At 29.8% G+C, this 18,954-nt stretch overlaps 1 protein-coding gene across 2 annotated transcripts in view; it reads left to right on the forward strand.

Annotated features, from left to right (window-relative positions):
- Positions 1-7,284: 7,284 nt before the first annotated feature.
- LOC113512605 (acyl-CoA Delta-9 desaturase) overlaps positions 7,285-18,954 on the forward strand; it is a 33,585-nt gene continuing 21,915 nt past the window's right edge. The window contains exon 1 of one of the 2 annotated variants that reach the window (XM_026896507.2): positions 7,285-7,380. The gene's annotated coding sequence lies outside the window, so the exon portion shown is untranslated. The remainder of the gene's footprint in view (positions 7,381-18,954) is intronic. The other variant, XM_026896506.3, reaches the window with a different exon arrangement.

Genomic DNA, 18,954 nt, shown 5'->3' on the forward strand with positions numbered 1-18,954 from the left:
TAAGGAAAAATTCCCTTTATTTAAACCGCATACTTACACAAATACATAGGTATATGTGACTTATAGATAGAGTGTCCCCATACATATACTGCGCCAAAAACAGGTCATCGTTTTATCCATGTATGCATGATTAAAAATACCATACCATAATGTACACTTACGACTTATAATTATAGATATATACATAAATATAATGCAGAAAAGAAAAATGCTTAATTATTAGAATTAACGGTTAGGCAATTTAATATTTTTTTTAAGAATAAACGTCATGTCTGGTAAAAGGATAAAAAACAAAAAAGAGATCATAATTATTTGGCATAATAAAAATAAAACATGTTTTTGTTTGTTACATTTTATGCCTGTTTTTGTTTTTAAAATTTTAGCCATTTAATCGTATTGAATTCGTAGAACTAAATTGATTTCCATAGATATAAAGAAGAACTAAATTAACTTTCAGTTTGTAAAACTTTTGTATGTGTAGTTCTATTTAAATATATTGCAATAGTAGAACTAAACGAACAAAAAAGTCAATTTTGTTCCAGTAATGCGATATAACTAAATCGTAGAAGTATATGGAAATAATCACTTTTATGTTTGTTTAACTCTATTAAAATCACACTGCAAAATCCGTTTTATTCTACTATCTGTAGTGTGATAGAACTGAACAATAGAACTTTATGGATTTACTTAACAGTCGGTGCTCTATTTACCTATATAATCTAAAGATAAAAAAATGCATAACGAAAATTGTCTCTCATATCATGTATTAAATCTTGAGTATATGATTATGTACACGACTTATTCATTTAAATATTCATTATCACCTAATTATTATTTTATATGTCTATAAATTTGTATAATATATATATATTATTTCAGCATTTTCCAAAATACTGAACCAAGCATCTCTTGGTGACCAAAGATAAGCTTGGAATATTTCACACGTGACAAATAAAATATCAAATGCTACGTGAAATAGTATAGTGAATAGGTACACTACCTTAGCTACGTGGCTTAACAAAGAAGAAGGCACTCTAAATGAAATCGTTGATAGTCGCTGCGTTTGGATTAATTCGAGAGTCATCAGCTGTGTTCGGTTAGCAGTGGAGTGAAATCGATAGCAGCAAACGGCTAACAGGTCGACAAAGCGAGCAAATAGAAATTTACAACAAAATTACAACACTTTAAAATCTGTATTCGCTCACTCTTATCATTAAAATTATAATTCTTATTTCCCTTTCAATAGCAAATAATAACAAGTACAATATTAAATCATTGCGAGCGAAAATCGCTTTAATGATTTGTCTCTGTTAACATCACTGTAAATAAAAAATATTCACTACATAAAAATAAATTAAATATAGCAATAACTTCCACGCCTAACTAAAATCTAATATAAAATCTCGAAACAAAATACAAGTCCCAAATGTACTTTCAATCCCTTTTTTCCTAATAATGCTAAAGACGAATTTTTAAGAGATTTCCAATCCTTGGGATTAAAAATGACATGACAATTTCTTTCCATTCAGTAGTAAATATACGACGTTATTAAAAAAGAATTTCAAAGGATTAATTGAATCGGCTTCGTCCGCACAGCACCCATTTTCTATCGAGTATTCGAGGAAATTTTCTAGGACATTTTGTACTGGATCTAATCAATCACATGACGAACCTTGTTACAAAATTTCCCGTTTCTATATTCAGTTACGTTGATAAATCAGTCAGGATATTTGCTTTATATATCAGAAAAATATATTACATATTATCTAATGTCAAATCATGCAGAATGTCTATTTAACTCATACAAATACTTAAAAAAGCTTTTATAATTTTATATAAGTTCCAAGATACAATATTATATCATCGGAAAATAAAACAGTAGAGTCAAATCTGTGGCACCATTTATCTAAACCTTTCTCTTAACCCAATATTTTAATTAAATAATTTCGAAGAATTACTATTTTAAATACACATAAATTAAATTTATAATAATTAACTAACTTTAAAACCTACTAGAAATTTAATTAATATTGATTCTTAGAATAAAGATTTTACTGTGATTTCAAATCGTCATTTTAATATTAGAGATAAGTTTAGAGAAGTGGCGCTTCAGAATCGACCCCAGTGTATTAAACCACTGCATCATCAAGTTTGTCAATTACCTAATGTCACAATATCAACAATTTAACTCGAAAATTAATATCATTGACTAAAAACGGAGAGGATTATTAGTAATAACGGCTTTTCTTTTTATTAGCAATATATAATATAATTTTTAGGTCCAATCCCATGCAGTCTCCTATAAAATCATTATAAATTTGGTAAATAGATCATTATCGTTCAACTAATTTTATCCACACCCATCAATCATCACTGGTACTCCGCTAATGAGCTAACGCAAGATGTTCACCATTTAATAAATCACTATTAAGTCCAACTAAGTGAACTAGAAGTGCTTTAAAATCTACTAGCTGACTATACTAAGAAGTATCAATGATTATTCGATTTTCTAAATTAGTAATATTATTTCGCCAAATTCACAGAATCTACATTAATTAAACAAAATATGCCAGGATTTCATGCGTCGTATTAATTGGAACGTTTATTTGATCGATTTATTGTACCGTACTAACTAAGAAATTAAATAAAATAACCTCAACTAGCTTCTACTTGAACTTATATGTATTCACATCTCGAAGCTTAAGAGAATGTAAGAAAGACAAAAATAAACAAGTAAGACAATAGCTACTTTTATTAAAAGTGAAATAATAAATATGGATAAATTATTATTGTATTCCAGTATCCATATATAATAATAAAATTATAACTACATTATTTCTGTATATATGAAATATATATATATATATATATATATATATATATATATATATATATATATATATATATATATATAAATATATATATATATAAATATATATATATATAAATATATATATATATATATATATATATATATTCTAAATAATAATTTTTAAATTTTTAGTTTCTGTCTGCCTGTTTCAGCATCGCGCAAAAACTGCTATACCAAATTAGATACAGTTTGCACAGTTGTATTATGCCTGTGTATAAATCCACTGCCATATGACACCTAACAAACCAAAACATAGTCATGCAAGCGCAACTGAAAATCGCAGGATACAAGGTCTGGACTATGTGCAAGATGGATCACAAGCTCTTCGTTTGAGGAAGTTAAAATTTACTTTATTGGTTGTATGTGAAGAAGCGTTATCGTGATACAAGAGGATTCAGCTTTCTTGTCGTCTCTGTTTACTTTTCTTAGGACAATAAATAAATAAATATTAGTATACTTACAGCATTAATACTACTTTGATCCTCAAATATGTAAAAGACATGTACCTGTTGTTACTAAATCGTATAGAAAAAACGCAATAAATTTTTTGCTCATGTTTCTTGTCTGTCTTAGTTTTATTTATTTATTTATAATATACAGAGTATCCCGTAAGTTATAGATCAAACGGATTCTAGCGATAGTGGGGGGTACGACCTATCAAAAAAAAAACAAAAATTAAGTAAACCAGTAGTTACAAAATAGTAGGATTTTTTTATTTTTCTAAAAATGTTTCTACTGGAATGACATATTTTATAAATATTTAATAAAATTGTGCATTCTACAAAACTCTTTGCGTACAAGAGAAAACACATAATGTGGCTTATCGGCAAAAATGTTTGTTTAGAATTTTCCTACTGTTATTTAAAAAAGTAACCTTTTTGCAAAAAAATTCATCTCGAATAATTTTTACGAGTAGTATGAAGTTGGAACAAAGCCTGTCTAATTTATTTAATCAATTTTATTAAATATTTATAAAATATGGCATCTCAGTAAAAATAATTTTATTAAATAAATAAAGGAAAAATAATTATAAAAATAAACATTAAAAATGCAATTCTGCGTAATTTGTTACCGCCCTGCGAAACTCTTTGGCAGTACAGCATGTCTATTCTAAGTTTTTAACAATAATTCACAAAATTCTGTTTTTTATTTAGTACTAAATAATAAATCTGCGTATTGTCTACTTTGAAGATGTACTGCATTGAGTGATTGAGGTCTTATTTAAACAACATTTTTGAGCACTATCCAATAAGTAGTAAGTTTGCGCGGATTCTGGTTCACTCGACGGCTGGCTCCCAAAAAAAGCTCATTCGACAAGATTCGTTCCAATTGAAGGCGGATTGTATTGTAATACAGATAGTAGTAGGTTTGCGCGGATTCTGGCTCACTCGGCGGCTGCCTCCCAAAAAAAGCTCATTTGACAAGACTTGTTCCTAAATTAAACAATTATCTTCAACTTTTATATGTGCATCAAGTTCCGGCTTAGGAGTGGTCTTCGGCCACCCCAGCCGAACCTTAACCTACTGTCACTTTGTGTGAGTACTTCATAAGACTCGTTTGCATCTTGTAGATGTTTTCAGACGGTGTTCTACATTAAATATGCTTAAAACCACTTTATCTCTAAAAAAAACAAAAAATGGCATCCAATAAGAATACGACGTTACAGATTTTTTTTCTCCCGAATCGTTGGAATTTCCAACAATTAATATCAACCCAAAAAAAGGATATGTCAATAAAGAATGTTCTAGTTTAATTTATTTGTATTCACATAAAAAATTAAATCCGAGCACATTCGTGTTTTAACTTGTTCGTCCAGCCGATTCTATAAAAGCCGTTACAACATTTTTTCTACCCGAATCGTTGGAATTTCTAACGATTAATATTACCCCAAAAAAGGGGCATGTCAATAAGGAATGTTATAGTTTAATTTATTTGTATTCACATAAAAATAAATACCGACCACATTCGTGTATTAACTTGTTAGGCCAGCCGATTCTATAAAAGCCGTTACATAATTTTTTCTACCCGAATCGTTGGAATTTCTAACGATTAATATCGCCCCAAAAAAAGGGATATGTCAATAAGGAATGTTATAGTTTAATTTATTTGTATTCACATAAAAATAAATACCGACCACATTCGTGTTTTAACTTGTTCAACCAGCCGATTCCATAAAAGCCGTTACAACCTTTTTTTTTATCCGAATCGTTAGAATTTCTAACGATTAATAACAACCCAAAAAAAAGAGATATGTCAATAAAAATGTTATAGTTTAATTTATTTGTATTCACATAAAAATAAAAACCGACCACATTCGTGTTTCAACTTGTTTGTCCAGCCGATTCTATAAAAGCCGTTTCACAATTTTAAATGTATCACAAGAATACGAATTCCTGTATTGAGTGTGTGGTTCTCGTGTGTTACGTTAACTCTGAAGAATAATGGAGGTGAGTTGTTGACTATAGACATAAATTAGTTTTTTATAAATCTAGTCATCACATATTAAGTTCATGTTCAAAAGCCTAAAGTTGCGATGTTTTGTAACTTAGATCAATTTAATTTTTGTCGCTAAATAATTAAGCATTTTCTTATGATGTAGTCTAATTTGTTCTCACTCTGCAATAATTATATCATTTAATAACGTGTTCTGTTGTGTGTTCATCTATTCGCATTTGTTTCAGTTTTCTATAAACGAAGACACAGTGGATTATACATTGAAAAATTATTATTATCCCAACATAAGTGATGACGAGCGGCAAAATAATACTCTGTTGAAAAGCAAAAAAAAATTCTTCATTGAAACGGACTAACAACAGTATTGCGCATTCCTTTGAAAAGCTGAAGAAAAAAAGAAGGCAGTTCTCAGATCGTCATTTGGTCAACCGAATCAGAGTGGAACGTCTTATATATCCACATGTGTAGAAAACCAAGCGAGCCATCTAATCAAAATCGAAATATACGACATTAAAAAACTAAAAGATATACCAAGCAATGACCACTGGAAATACGCTGATGTCCGACGTACAGTCAGAAACTGATAAATATTTACAAAATACTCGAAACGTCGTTTACAATATCACAAAAGATATTTTAGAAAAAAACGACTGCAAAAAATATTTCTTTGAACGTAACTACTAATGCCACTAGGAACAAGTCTTGTTAAATGAGTTCTTTTTTTTTTGGAGGCAGCCACCGAGTGAGCCAGAAGCCGCGCAAACCTACTACTACTCCAATATATATCCTAATACAACAAAAATGGGCTTACCATTTTTGTTCCAGGATTTTTTTCTTTATAAAGAACCGTGTTCCTGGTAGTATGGGTTCTGGGCCATGACGAATCCCGAAGTAGCTATATATCATAAGATAGTGCAACACCTATATCGGTAGAATATATCGTTCTTATGAGGGTATTTGGTGGGGATACCTCGTTAGGAAAAAAGTTAACTGTGTTATATTAGGGTGGCAGGAACACATTACACTTATGAAAATATCACCTATAATTTATGTATGAAATATTATAAGTCATTGGAATTCTCTTTGCGATCAAAGCACCTCCTCGCAATGACGGTGGTAACGGTCAAAATTTATACTTTGAGGCTGAGAAAAAAATTGAAGAAAAAGACTTATCTTTCTATTGTACCTACAAAAATGGTGCTCAAACCGAATGCTGTTGCGCTCATATAGCAATTATTATTTGGTATTTAGGGTATGCAAGGCATCTGACATAACCAATAAAACATACATCAACAGAAATGGTAGACATATTTTTAAGATTTGATAGTTCTGATGATGATTTTGATAGATATAAATGTCAAGTAAGTCATCAATGTTGGGTTGCCTATAAACATCCGCCCACTTTAAATAACAATGAAACTATTTTTTCGTAACTGTACTCCTGAACCCCTAACCGTTAGTATGCGATTCATCAATGGACGCACCATGGCCCAAATCGGGACACGGTTCTTTGAACTTTTTAATAGCCATAATATAATATAACAACAATTACAATAATGTAAAGCTTAAATAAACGCGTGCGAAGCCATAACGGCTCGCTTGTAAGTAATGTGGGTACACGTACCTATGGTCAACCCCGCGGCTAATAATTTTATATTACTTATACAAAAACACTCATCTTATTTCATTCCCTCCTTTTGCCTATTTTTCCATTGACATATATTCTGAACCATTTTAAAGCAAAAGTGAATAGTTTATTTACGAGATAGCAAGCTCTATCTTTGATTTTATCTCTTCCCATCAGACGATATCTAGCTAAATCTCTTAATAATAAAAAAAAATTAATTTGTATATATTACCACTAATAATACTGTACGTGAAAGAACCGTATTATTTATACTTGCTCATGAATTACAATAGCTGAACTTGAATTAATTATCATTCTGCTCTGTCATCGAGTCCGCAGAGTCCACAGTTAACGACGTGCGTTTAAACATAGTGTCACTCCCCACAGTTAACGACCATACGTTTCACAGAAAGTGTACTTCCCAGAGGTTAGTGACTTTTATTTTTAATATTATATTCAAATTATAATTAAAAAATTAATACCTGAACTAAATGCATTTACAAATATTATTATTTGAAAGAATTGGAGCCTTCGGAATAGTTTTATTAATCAGTTTAGTTTGGTCAGTCTAGTGAAGTCCAAATTTGCAACTATATTTGCTGAAATAAACATACTTACAAACTTTTATTTCTTAAAAAATCTGTCTACCATTACAAAACAATATTGTGAAATTCTTATAATCCTTAAGGAACTCACTAGTATCCAATGTACTCTGCTAAGAAAAAAGTATATAGACAGAACACTATCAAATTACAAACGGATACCATTAGAGATTGTGAGTTAACAAAATTTTTTTTCTATCATATTATATTAAGTGGAATAATTAAACGATCACAGAATTGAGTGTAGATTTTAAATTTTATTATATAAAGAGCTCATATTAAGATTAATAAATAAAATAAAAATGAATGGTTAGAATTGATTAAAAAGATTTCTTAGTAATTTAGAACATTCATACTTTAGCCTACCGAAGTATGACAATGTCGCAATTATCTTATAACAAAAAAAATGTTTTTGATTAATTATTTAATAAGTGATCTGCTAGTGAAGTATTTTATTAATCATAAAATACGCTATAGATAAATCTGCAACAAAAATTTTGCATCTTTATATCTATTTTACTTCGAAGTTTTTCAAATCACTTTTACCATCAAAACTCAAATTTTCAGTGACAGCTTAATAGGAATATTAGTATATGATATAAATTTTAATTCACTGACAGGGAACTTTTTAAATAATCAAACCAATCAGAAATATTGAAAAATAATTGCTACGTTGCCACATTTCGGTACACTAAAGTTATGAACGCTCTTAAGATAATTTCGACACTTTCCGTCTTTCCGTATAACACTATTGTGTAAAAAAATTTACTAGTAATATTGGCTGTTGATTGACGAGTAATTTTTTTTTTAATAAAAAAACAGTTTAGTTGGATTTTTAGGCCGTTTTTGACAGTTTTTTGACAGTTCTAAGCAAAGTAAATACACTATCTGGATTTAGCGCAATGAACAATTTTACAGATAAATAGGCAAATTTAAAACAAACCGGACATGTGCGAATTAAACTAGCCTGAGAGTCCAACATTGATTATACGACCCATAAGTTGTTATAAATCCGACTGAAAATCTGACGCAAACAATGCGGTAACTATAAAAAGTATGTATGTAGTCGTAACTTTACAACTACAAATAAAGTTCATATACAGAAATATGGAGAAATTTCCTATGTCACTTTAAATACCATAAACTTCATATATATTTCAGTATTTTTTCAAAGTTTTAGGTCTGAACATTTCGGAAATATGAGAGTAATGGTTAATTGTCGCCTATTTTCTTAAACAACTTCAAAACTATTTGTTTTAAAATAAAAAAAATATATACCTATATTTGATACTTTTCACCAAAAGTCATTTTATTTTATTCATTTGATATGTTACATGATATAATTAGTAAAACTTTTTTTTCCTAGTTTACCCCCCTAATGTGGCCCCATGTTTAAAATTCATTCATTTACGTTACACGTCCGTCTTTAAGTCATTTACATAAATGTTTCAAATTTCAATTCAATCGATCCAGTAGTTTAGCAGTAAATTGGCTGTAACAGACGGACAAACAGACATATACACGAATAATTCTATAAGGGTTCCATTTTTTCTTTTGGGGTACCCTACCCTAAAAAAAGTGTTCTCAATTTGACTGCTAAAATGTTATTATACCTGTATCCAGCATAGATGTAGTATAACGTACTACGTGTCGTCCATGCTACGTACTAAATCTAGGTTAAATCTAAGCAATAAAATTAGTGAACCCAATTTTGCAGATTGCCAATAACATTGTTGGTCCCAAATATTGTCATGATTGAAGCTACCTTTAGTGGAATTAATTCTTAATTATTACACATACTCGTAATTTGCACCAAAATTTCTCAAAAATGCGGCAATAATATATGTATACCTAGCTTTATTTTTTATTTTTATTATCGGGATAAAAATCTGAATTAGGTACTATTGTCTCTGCGCTCTAGCTCTGAAGATAAAAGATTTTTATCGATAGTTACAAAATGATTAATGAATTGAATGAGTTGCTTAGTCAGAACACGCAGCATTTTGTTTACTCTTGCTGGTCTGTTGCAAAGGTAAACAACATCAGCGGTAGTACTGCGAAGTTAAGAGAAAATTGAAAGAAATTATACTTCACGAAAACTGGTGTATTATTTAGTCAATCTTTATAATCTCTTGGCAAAATAATTAAATTTACTAAGAAATTGTCTTTAAATTGCTGACATAAAAAGTTATCAGATATGCTTTCTCGGCTCATATTGTGATCCCCTAAGATTGTTATGCTTATTCATCTACATAACCACAGAGATAAACTCAGAATGAAGAAAGTTAGTGGAATACGTATTCAACAATTCGAATTGTGTCCCCAGATATTATATATATCTTAAATATATATATGAGGCGTCCTTGTAACATGTTATAGGTCATGCGTATAAAAAATATGAGTAGTAGGTATCTATCTAGTAAGTATAGGGAGGGGAAATTGTTAGTAATGGCGACTGGTGACTCAATTGCTAGCGATATAGATCTGTCCCTGTTAGATCGACCTTCACACGGTCCCCCTGGAAACCATAATTATCATTCCTATTGGATTCATCAGGATGGGCTAGATGATCTAACTTTGACCTCGTCTATCGTTCTTGACTGGTACTCCGCCTGGTAAATCAATAACGTATACTATTTTCATTTATTAAAAAAGTATGATATATAATGCTATGTTACGAATTCAAATTACCTAGGTATATACAAGTATTACGTTTATTTAATTATTGTTATAGAAACTGGTGTCCATTTCACTTCCATCTAAAATTAGTGTAACGTACATTACAAATGCTTACCAATCTTATAAGTGGGAAAATGAGTATTTATTTCTTTCAATAATAGTTTATATTCAATCTCAAAACTTTATATTTCCTCTAAAATCATAGATAAAATATAAAAGAAGAAAAAAAAAGCTGAAGATAAATTTTATTAGACAATGACATACGCCCGTCTTTATATAAATGCCGTAAAAATTGGAAGTTATAGAAACAATAGAAAGTAAAATTTTATGAATAACTTGGCAATTTAACATCCGAGGATATACGATCGACTTCGTAACTATATTATAATATACATTATAAGTATAAATACCATCGAAGAACTGGGAAACATTAGAAATAATGAAATGAAATTCTGTCTCTTTTACCCTCTCCTGATTCGATAAATGTATTTCTCACTATTTTAAAATACAAAATTGAAAATAAACGAAGCTCTAAAATCGATATGTAACCGAAACTTAAGTTTAAAATCAAGAGAAGGATCAATGAAAAATGTACGTTAATTTTTTATTTTCCTCTCATATCTCTGAAATAAATAAGCTAATGTAGTAAAAGACATCAACATTATTTACTAATAATATTAACATTATTACATGTATTACATCTCCATATTTAGAAGTAATAGAATCTTCATCGTGCCTCCAATCAAAATGTTTATAATTATCTCTCTCCATCCGGTTGCTTGGAAGTGATCGCTTTTAGCGATCAGGTTGCCCATTGTTTTCTCATTGTAATTATTTCTTGTAATTGTTTATATCTAGAAGAAGTTTACTATTGTAATCTTTTGGAGAAAACAATAAAGAGTATTATTTATCTATCTAATATAATTATAATGAATTTTAACTATGCGATGTCTGTGTGTTGCTGTGTAGTCATACATACATACATACATATCTGTCACGCCTGTCTCCCATTAGGGTAGGCAGAAACAATGGAACGCCAAATGCTTCGATTCAAACAAACCTGCTGTGTAGTCCTGGCATAAAATAGGCCACCCCTTACTTTACCGTGGGTGTCGTAATAGGTGAGTAAGGGGCTTAATGTTTGAGAGATGGGCAGCAGCATCCCTCTTAAAACATCACTAAAAGCCTAACTGCGATTGCCATCCGCCTGCCAAGTGTGACAACTACTGGCAAAACTGCACTTATGGGGAAGGCTTATGTTCAGCGGTGGAAAGTTAACGACTGATATGATGTTGATGATATGATGTCTGTACATAGAAAATATTTAAAAAACTGCTATGAGAGTTCTTAATAAGACCAATAGATGTCAAAACAATATTTTTTTGAAATTTTGTCTATTTTTATTGTGTGTATTGCATGCCTGTTCCAGTATCACACGGCAAAACTTATGCGCTAGATTGGTAATGGTTTTTGTATTTGTATTCCTGAAGGTCTACCTTAAAAATATTTTATCTTCATACGCCATCTAGAAATAATCCATATCATAGGTTTTCTATTTCTGATATCACCACGTAGTAACAGGCGAAAAGCTAGTATCAAATAAATTTTATTACATAAATTCTTACGGGTAAATCTCACGTAAGAAATAAAGAGTGTCACTATAAAAGGTGAAGAGGGAGTGATGTTATTAAAAAAAAAGACATCACGTAGTTAAACGCAACTTATTCCAATCATCAAAGAGTCATTTTAATTTAGGCACACACACATTAAGGCATTTATCTTTAAGTATTTAATTTTAAATATGGCCAAAATTTTGATAGATAAACTTATATTGATATCGTATCAGAGAGTTGAAAATAGTCTCTGCGTGGGGCGCGTGTAGTAGTCTGTCGCTGACACGCAGACGAGAAACCTGTGTCGTAAGACGGTAAAAATTCTGCTTGACAAAACTGTTGATTTTCTTTAAGCCTACATAGAATACAAAAGAAATAGACTTCGCACATGAAGAACGTATCGACATATTTAGCCAATTTCGATGTTTTATTGATATTATACGAGTATGTATTTATATTGCATTAGTGAGGTTTTTGTAAACTTTTAATTGTATTAATTCTTTTATAACTATTAGGCCATTTCTTATGATTGTTATGTAATATTATATGTGTAAATTGATGAAAAAAAATCACATTTAAAGATTTGAAAATGAACATAAGATATTTTATATCCTAATCGAGCTGATTCTTTAAATATCATTTAAATAAATTCATAGTTAATAACGGGAAAAAAGATAAAGCTACGCATGTATATCCCAAAGTCAAGAAGGAACGAAGCACCTTAACTGAAAATTTTAAAACTCGTTTCTTTACGAATGCTTATGTTATAAACTTATGTTCCAAATTTTAAGTTACTACTTAGTCATTTTAGATATATTGATAATCAAATAAGAAAATCAGATAAGATTAAAGTTCGCATTATGATGGCATTGTAATCACTAAACTCTTACTATTACGAGTAGTAATTTTTCATATATCTGTATTAATTGTTTAGTGAAATATTGACACCAAAATGAATAAATTTGAAGGTCGACGTCCCTACATGTCATACAGCCTCCATGGATACAAAATAATTGTCCATGGATATATATTATGCTCCGCTAATGTGTTGTTTTGATAAAATTCTCACGACGTGACCTACTTACGAATATTAGCTTAGTAACAAGCTATTAATTTTCTTAGTAAAGAAATTAACGATCGTGATATTGGGACCAATTCTAAGGTACAATTTCTGTAAACTTATCTCCTAATATTTTAAATTGATAATTTCACGAAATTACTGTTTTTAAATTATAATAATTTTGATTTAAATTTATTAGAAAATTAGTTCATTTTGGTTCGTTCAATAAAGATTTCGCTGTGATTTCAAATTGAAATTTTAATTTTAGAGATAGCGCCATAGTATTTCTTTTAATGGATGATAAAGTAATGGTAAACCCGCCAGGAACTAACGGTATACTCTCGCATCGTACCAGATAGATGATAAGTGAGAATGAAGAAACAGGTCAATTAGCCCGTCGCGTCGTGATGAATACACATGGAATTCAACACGATGGTTTCCAGGGGTGAGAGGGGGGGGGTAGGTCACATGGTGGTCAACCTACCAGTGTATATTATATTACTAGCAATGAGACTGTCGTAGTAGTCCGCATAACTGACAATTCCTTCTCCCATCCCCGCCGCCTTAGTATTGACCCTTCCAACAAAGAGCAACGTAAAAGTAAACCCTCTACCTTTTGGAAGTCACATTTGCTACATACCTTAAACATATCTTAGTTCTTAAAGTCGTATATAAAGGAGCTATATCGTAAGCATTTTGGATATATAACTGTAAGTCATAGAACATTATGGTTAAAAAAAGTATTAACGTATAAATATAAGTAACTAAAAATATCCTAATATGATTGATTGATTTAGCGTTATGTGTATTATTACATATCCATATGTATATTTGATATCTTTAATGCTGATACCATGCTATATCTAATAGTTACTTTATTATTTAAACTCTTATCTATTATTCGAATGAGCTTACGAATCATTTCTTATTATAGGTCCACCTGATCATTATTTATAAAACTACCGATTCGCACTGGCTAAATGGTAAATTTTTGATACCTTGGGATTTTTTATTGCTTTATTTGCCTTGCCTTTATTGCAACTTACTGGAGTTTCGTCAGTTGACCACAGAATGTTTCTGTTCAGAGAGTTAAGATTTAATAATATTTCTATTTGTGTTAACTCTTATTAATATTATTCCTTTTAATTATACATATGTATTATTGTACAGATGCTTTCCTGGGTGAGCGTATTGGGAGACTATAAAGCTCGCCTAGTTGATGAAATAAATAAATTATAATTTCTTATACATTGAAATTTTCGATACATTGCAATAATGTAACTTATCTTACATTGTTGCAATTTTCCTAGGGATCTCTTATTTTAAAATAATATATAGCCTGTGTTACTCGCTAATTATGTAGCTATCTACAGGTAAAATATTTTTTTAAATCGATTGAATAATTTTTTTATTTATCAAATATTATATAACATAAACACAAAAAAATGCAAAAAATACACCTTTCTTTTTTAAATACTTATTATTATTAATATGAAGAATAATGATTTCCACACTCAATACAAAACTTTCAACTTAACTTATTTATCGCTCAAGGATCCATTTCTATATTTAAAATCCGACAAATCAACTTATTACCTACGAGTATACAGAACACATAAAATTGTAGCACTCAGAGAGGTTTCATAATAATATTTTGTAAGATAACACTTTAACCACAATCCCTATAGCTGAAGGAGATATCAATCTCATTGTCATTTTTATATATGTATTTTAAAAATAGATTTATTTTTTCAATTAATAAATCATTTCAATTCGATAAATTGAAATAAACTCTTTTTTAACTACTACTAACTAAGGTGTTACCTTCATCTGACAATCATCCTTCTAATATTATAAATATTATAGTTTCAAACATGTTTAGATTTTAAACAGCTGAACGATTTTGAATGAAATTTGATACAGAAGTTATAAGTAAATAAGCATAAGAACTACATATCGGTTAGTCATATTGTAATTCACGCAAGCAAATCCGCAGGGTTAATAGTTATAATGAAAAAACCGGTCAGATGCAAGTTGTTCTATACATAAATATATAAATGTGAGATAATTTGACCGTTATTGCATTTATTATACAATATAGATACCTAATAGTTATTATTATTATTACTACAATTCGTAATTTCTTATTAATAAAAAACCAGCCAAATGCGAATAGAACTCACTCACCGAGAATTTCGTACATAAAATAATCTCTAAGAATGTTTTTCCGTTTTCTTTACTTAAAAAATATTTGAAAATATTTGAATTATATATATATATATATATATATATATATATATATATATATATATATATATATATATATATATATATATATATATATATATATATATATACACACTGCACCTGCTTTTGCTTCAGAAATACATCAAAACACCAAGGTATAAACCGTGGTAGTAAGAAATAACGTTATATTTTTTCTCACATTTATAATCATATATTAACGTAAAAATAATTAAATATTACTTTTGAAATGTAAAAATGAAACTGTTTCATATAATATCCCATTTAGTTTATTGAGTACCGCTTTTGGACCCCTAGCAAATAAAATGAAAATATTTTTTAAAAATTATTGATATTGCAAAAAATTAAGGCAAGCAATATGTGAAACTATTCCAAATTGATAACGTTATTAGTTGCTAAAATAAAGCGCTGTAATAGACAGAAAGACAGACTAAGTCGCAACATAAAGATTCCTTTGTACCTTTTGTTACGGAACGCTAATTAAGAAGTATCATCAATGTTTTGCTGAAAGACTTGATAAAATAAGAGCAAAGCAAAGTTTCGGATGGAACATAGAGTAATTTAGATTTATGACCCTAATATGCATTAAATTTGTGAATAAAACAGTTCAAATTTATTATAATTCCAAGTGTCATTACGTAAGATTCTATGTTGACCACGATACTTATTCTACTATTAGATTCATACATTATTCATGTTTTCTGAACAAAAGCATAGCAAGTGTAATAAAATTAAGTAAATACAGCCGTAGATACGAATGAATTAGGAGGTACCTACCAATACTAGAACTTATTAAATAGAATCAAATTATCATAAATTTTACTCCCGACTATTTAAAAATAGTATTTATTACCTTAATATCAGATACTGGTATCAAATATAATGATGGGTAAAATTCGTTTGAGAAATCAGTTTAGTGTACGATGTATAAGAAGGTTTGACCTTAAAAAATAAATAAAATATAGTCATTAAATTCTGAAATAAGATAACTACGTTAATAGACTAATTGAACATTTTTAACACTAAAACAACGTTAAAACATAAACTGTTTCCAGTTTTCTGAGTTATACATATTCGCAGACGACTTGAAGTTTGCTAGGTTGATTGCAACTATTGAGGACGCATTAAAGCTTCAAGACGACTTAAGTAGACTACATAAATGGTGTCTCCAAAATGGCATGAATTTAAACACTAAAGTGTTTTAATATGAAATTCTCTAGAAAATTGCACATTATTGATTACAGCTACCATATTCAAAATGAAATAATTGAATCTAGGAACACCATAAAAGACTTAGGAGTGACCTTTGATACAAAATTAACTTTCGTGCCTCATATAGATAATGTAGTTAAAAAAGCTAGCATGATGTTAGGATTTATTATAAGAAACACTAAAGATTTTCGTAATAGTCGAACCAAAATTATTTTATATAATAGTCTTGTCCGCAGTATACTGGAGTACTGTAGTGTAGTCTGGCGTCCACATTATTGTACACATGTTTTACGTATTTAACGTATTCAAAAGAGATTTTTGTGGCACCTCTCGTATCTAAATAATAAAGGAATAAAAAACTCCTCTTACATTGACAAGCTGAAGCATTTTCATATCATCTCATTAGAAAAACGCAGAGATTTTATTGACATTTCTTTTGGTTTTAAAATACTGACGCATATAATATATTGTCCACAAATGCTTCAATTGTTTAACTTTCGTGTTCCCTCTAGAATACCTCGGAAACAGATAACACCTTTATGTCCTCCGTTAAGAAGAACAGTGTTAGGAGCCAACTCGCCTGTACCCAGATTATGTAGGATTCTGAATGCTCACAGCGATCAAATTGACATCAATTTTGGACCCACCAACAGCAGATATAGCTTATTGCGGAAAATCTTAGACATAAGTTCTTAATCTACTTATTATTCAGATAATCTTACTGTTATTGTTAATGATTTATTAAATATTATAATAGTGCATGTGGTGTTCGCGTATAAAAGATTTTTACATTAAGCAAAATTATTTTTTGTGTTATTAAGTTGCATGTAAAATGTAAAAGTTGTATGTGAACCTTATCAAATAAATAAATAAAATTGCATTGCTCTTACTTGTCTTGCATTGCTACAAAATTTAGTGCGATGTACGGAAAAGAAACTCCTCTTTTAGGATTCTATACACAGTGTTAAATAAACACTGAACAAAATTTTGTTCCACCAAAATAACATCGACTTCAATCGTGGCAAAACCAGTTATTTTGATTTAGAAACTAAACTACTAAACCGATTTTGGTGAAATTTCTATGGATCTAATTTGAAAATATATTCTTTCATATAAAATATATTGTTCAAATCAGTTTATAAAGAACTAAGGTAACAAACATTAACAATACGTCCGAATTGAAAACCCACTCCACATTTTAAAGTCAGTTAAAAACAAGCCTTATGTTGTGATTTCATCCATCGATCTATTTATCGCAGCGCTATACCTTAAAAACTACTAATACTATTAATTTCAAATTCATATTAGTTTTACTGAACCACTTTTGTTGCAGAAAAAAAAAGCTAAAAAAATTACTAGGGATTCGAAAAGTAATCCTTGAAATTTCAAAATTTCTACTTAGAGAGGGATTGGTAATAATGAGTACTAGCGACTCTATTTCTAGCAATATACTCGGGCAGAACCAAACAGGACTCCACGCAGTCCCCCTGAAAACCATCATGATAATTTCTAGTAAATTCATCGCAACAACAACGAGCTAACTAACCTCCATTTATTGTCGCCTATCAGCCTTATTGGTACCCTGCCAATATATACCAATAACACAAGCAGGGTTACCATTCTATTAGCATCCTAAAAAAAATCTATTCCAAGTGAAATACCAAACGAAATAGTTTCATTTGCACGTTTTAAAACCAGTTTTATTATAATATTTTATTGTAGCGTGGTTTGGGGCTAATGACAGGAAAAATAAGAAAATCCTAATCGCAATAATAACAAATATTAAGTGTGCATTTCATATAAGTAACATAACAAACGTCTCATCATTATCATATATTCAAATAAATTTTCATAAAAAGAAAACAAAAATCTATTTACAGATTATCTACGAAGACCCGATATATAAGTCCATCCCATATCGCTTAGATGAATTACTGTCTATTTTTTTTTGTCCATAGGTTTCTCTTTATTTTATAAGTAACATATAAGCGATATGGAAGTAGGTTAAGTTAGGTCAACAAATAATATACAAATAGCTGAAAGTCATAAATTATAAAAATCAAGCAACCTCGTGTTTTGGGTGTGGATCATACTCGTAAATAAATATTTTAATTTTGTCTGTCTGTCTCTATGTTTGTTCCGGTATAACACAAAAACTACTGCGCCAAATTTGATATAATTTATTACCACAGTTGTATTCCTGAAGGTCTAAATTGAAATCTGGTATATCTTTTATCTTGATACGCCATGTAAAAATGATCTACTGCATTGGTTTTTCTACTTCTGAAATCTATGCGTTTCGTACGCAGCGTAGCGGAAAACGGAAATCATTTTCTCTATATCTGTAATGAAATTCTTGGCTGGAAGCCCAAATTTCACTAATAAAATAAAAGAAACGTCGGCCGCGAGGTTCTCTGCCTACCCTATAAGGGATCTAGCATAGAAATAAATAAAAAGTGTAGCAAAAAGTACGCGCTGATAGCTAAGTAGCGGCAGCAATGCAGCCAGTGAACTATGCAGATTGGGTTTTTTCAGTCCTCTTAAATTTTTCAGTCTAGATATTATAACAA

The sequence above is a fragment of the Galleria mellonella genome, unplaced genomic scaffold, assembly GCF_026898425.1.
Source record: "Galleria mellonella isolate WM207_F2 unplaced genomic scaffold, CSIRO_AGI_GalMel_v1 utg64, whole genome shotgun sequence".
In the NCBI taxonomy this organism is placed as follows: domain Eukaryota; kingdom Metazoa; phylum Arthropoda; class Insecta; order Lepidoptera; family Pyralidae; genus Galleria; species Galleria mellonella.